Source organism: Lupinus angustifolius, unplaced genomic scaffold (genome assembly GCF_001865875.1).
Source record: "Lupinus angustifolius cultivar Tanjil unplaced genomic scaffold, LupAngTanjil_v1.0 Scaffold_1_814, whole genome shotgun sequence".
Lineage (NCBI taxonomy): Eukaryota > Viridiplantae > Streptophyta > Magnoliopsida > Fabales > Fabaceae > Lupinus > Lupinus angustifolius.
The window spans coordinates 15,488-19,359 of record NW_017716132.1 but is presented as its reverse complement, the minus strand read 5'-3'; the positions used below and the strand labels follow the sequence as shown (position 1 = coordinate 19,359).

General features: G+C 32.0%; 1 pseudogene; it reads left to right on the top strand.

Annotated features, from left to right (window-relative positions):
- Positions 1 to 1,182: 1,182 nt before the first annotated feature.
- On the top strand, positions 1,183 to 2,845 carry LOC109337043 (annotated as a pseudogene).
- Positions 2,846 to 3,872: the final 1,027 nt, after the last annotated feature.

Sequence of the window (3,872 nt, the reverse complement as noted above, 5' to 3'; positions counted from 1 at the left end):
ATTTTATTTTCTCTCTTTCATCCATTATGGTTGGTTTGGTTGGTTAAGCTTTTGTCAAATAGATGGTTAAGCTTTGAATGAAGTTGCTTCTGCCTATGGTGGTTAAGCGTCAGTGTTATCTTGCTTTTGTTAATTGGTTAATTAGTTTGGTTAAGACAGTTAGTTTTTCTATCCTTTATATAAATTATTCAATGTAATTTTGCTTATCCATCTATTCAATATTCAATGAATAATATTCTTTTTTTTCATCTTTGTTGTTTTTCATCAAGAAGATTTCAAGCATGACTCCTACCATTTTAATATGGTATCAGAGCATAATTATCTTTTGATAGCTTCCACTTATGGTTCCATGAAGGATTTCATAGAAAACTTCAACAATGAAGAACATGGTGGTGCTTTCTTTTTCATCTCAATGGCCTTCATTAGTATTATCTTGCTTCTAATAGGTGACAATAATGCATGTGGCAAGACTATCTTGATTTCTTTGATTGCTCTAGTGTTGTTCTTCAGCATCCAATGTTTCTTTTCAACATATGGCCCTAAATTCTTCATTATCACATTCTTCATCGACCTTCAAATTCAGATAAAAGAAGTTTGTTTTTGGTGAAGAATTCTTTTCAAGTGCATAAGCTAGTTTCTTGATATCCTCAAACTCTTCAAGAATAGAGTACCATGACCAATTTATCCTATAAAAGATTACATCATTTTCTTATTCTTCATCATTTATCCCTCTTTCTTATTCATCATAGAAGCATCTCATTAAGGTCAAGATTCTGATCCGTTCTCTCTCTTTCATCATCAATGATTGGTTCGCTTCTGTCCATGATAGTTAAGCTCAAATATAACTTCTGTCATGGATGGTTAAGCAATGGATGGATAGCTTCCGTTCATAGTGGTTAAGCAAAGATATAGCTTCTGCTATGAATGGTTAAGCGTTTGATGATATAGCTTCTGTCATGGGTTGTTAAGCGTTGTTAGAAGATGATAGTTGGTGAGAAAGTTAGGAATTAGCAAGTTAAGTTTACATTAGTTATTTGTTTTACAAGCTTTCTTTTCTTCTTTTCTCTTGTATAAATAAGTCATATTGACTTACTTCTTATTCAATCAATTCAATTCATTCAATCAACTCAATAATCAATTCATTCTTCCATACTTCTTGATTAAATGAAGAAGAATTCTTTAATGGCTCTACCTTTGCAAATATCATTCACCGAAACTGATGATGTAAAACTTGCATCAATTAGTGTCATGTGAGTTTCTTTAATCTGATTAAATTGTCCTAAAAAAGTGGAGTCATGCAACTATAATCTGGTTCATAAGTAATGACTAAATTTATCCATAATATTAGTGAGTTTCATAAGTATCGGCACATAGTTACCTCATTTAATTTGAAGGTACCGGCTAGCTAGAACTCCAATCATGAACTTGCAAAATTATGTTTTTCTATTGATTGAGATATACAACTTATTGATAGAATTTGGCAGTGTTGGTAATACTACAAATTGGACAAGAATGATGAATGTATTGGAAGCCAATTCATCATTCCATAAGGCTAGCCTACAAATAACAACAACAAATAAAGGGGTTTACTGGTTAGATCAAGTATCAGCTATGCCTCTGGACACACATAACGTATATATAAATCTATCTCTAAATAATGAATGATAGGTTCCTTAAGAATGAAAATTTAAATTCAATAATGTCAAACATTTGAATGAGTTACTGTTTGGCACCTCATTCATTCGTGGATTGTTGGCAATGTTTTATTTTTCTTTTTTTCTTTTTCTTTATACAAGGGCATCAATTCATTCTTCTATTGATATAGGATAATGAGTTCCGAAATGACCTTTTCCAAATGTTGGCAGAATAAAAACCAGAATTTCTTAGATTTCCAGTGCGTATGAAAATATGTTGTTAAATTGGATTTTTTATTCATTACATAATATTGTGAATACAGATTTCTATCTTCAAACCAACCTTTAATTTCCTATCTCAAATGTTGGATAAATATTGAATTGTATTATTTTTATGTAATTGAGATATTTTAAATTATTAAATCAGTTTTTGAATTATTTGTGAATAAATCACTTTATTAATTAATTATTTTTTATTGTCAATACACAAGGTGGTACCTTCGTTGAAGGAGTTACTCTAAGCAATGCATATATAGGTGGAAAGATACTATTGGACCATGGGAGAAAAGACCTGATCACCTTAATAATGTCTAGAAATATTGGACCGATGATAGTTTTGGGTATTTTGAGAGTTTGCAAGTGGTTACCTTTTAAAGTTATAATTGAAAATTTTCATTTAGTTGAAATTACATATGTGAAAATATTTACAGTGACACAAAACTAATGAGATTATTTGTCTTGAGCAGCTAGTTGAGGAACTCAATGCATTGCATGTGTGGGTGTTTAACACTGGTATAAATATCTTTAATATCTTATCTGAAATTTGTTCTCACATTAACCTCATTTAGAACTTGAGTTTTTGTTTTCTAATTTATTGAATAATTATCTAGGTATGTATTAGCACTAAGGAACAAGTTAATTCATCATATCTCTCATCATATGTGCAAGTATAACCTTCTTGCTTGCTTTCATATTTATGTGTATTTTAAATTTTTATAGTTAATATTCTATTGACACCTTTGTATTTATATGTATAGGAAGCCTTAGATGGCATTGAGTTTGCAAAAGGTTATCCTTCACCAAAATGGGGTTCTGTTAGAGTAGCTATGGGACATCCTAAACCATTTGACTTGAGATATGTAGCAACAGGATATCAAGATTGTGGGAAGAGTTACTATCAAGGCATGCCTTTTTCATTTTTTGACATTTAATATTTTTTCATAACAAATCAAAATCGATGATGAATTTCTAAATGTAATGTAAAAGTTTCATAACATTTGATATGGCTAATAACATTCGAAAAAAGTTTCATGCAATGAGACATTTTTATATGGCTAACAACATTTAACAAAAGTTTCATGCAATGTAAAAGCAGGCCACCCATGAATCGAGATGTCATTCCAAGACTCTTTTCTAAACCTGTTAAAATCCTTATGCAAAAGCCAACAGTTATTGAATTTGAAAGGCAAAGGGCCTCTATTGATCACCTTGTATTTTAGGAGAATCATGCAGTGATCTGAAAAAGGACAAGGGAGAGCCCACTGAGATGCGCCATTCCAATGATCAATCCAATCAGACGACAACAGGAATCTGTCCAAGCGACTCATACAGGAACCACCAGATTGAACCCAAGTGAACTGTCTACCAATAAGGGGCAAGTCAACCAAATCCATACACCGAATCCAATCATTAAAGAGTTGAATCTCCCTGATATCCACCCTGGACGAAACACCAAGACGCTCTGAACCACTTCTAACTGCGTTAAAGTCACCCAAGAAACACCATTTAACATTAGAAACCGATCTCTTCAACGAGAGCAAAGCCTCCCAGAGAATTTTTTTCTGAGCGAGTGTACACGGCGAGTAAATGTTAACTAAGCAACAAGCAGAATTATCCAATATCCAGTTTCCAAAAACAGCTAAGAAACCAATGCCATGAACCGAGGAAGAATGACAAAATTTAGAAGAATCCCAACATCTCATTTTCATCCATTAAATAATAATTCAATACTTAAAAAGTTTTCTTTAATTTCTCAAGTTCCAAATTTGGAGTTATCCCAAAAGTAGTATTAAATCTTAACTTAGATGCTATATATGCACCGTTAAGAACTAAAAAGGATTAAAAAGGAAAGAATCAAAGCATTAAAAAGCATTAAAAAGGAAAGAATCAAAGCATTAAAAAGGATGGACTTTGCACACATACTAGACTTTGCACACATATTCATGGGTGTTTCTTGGG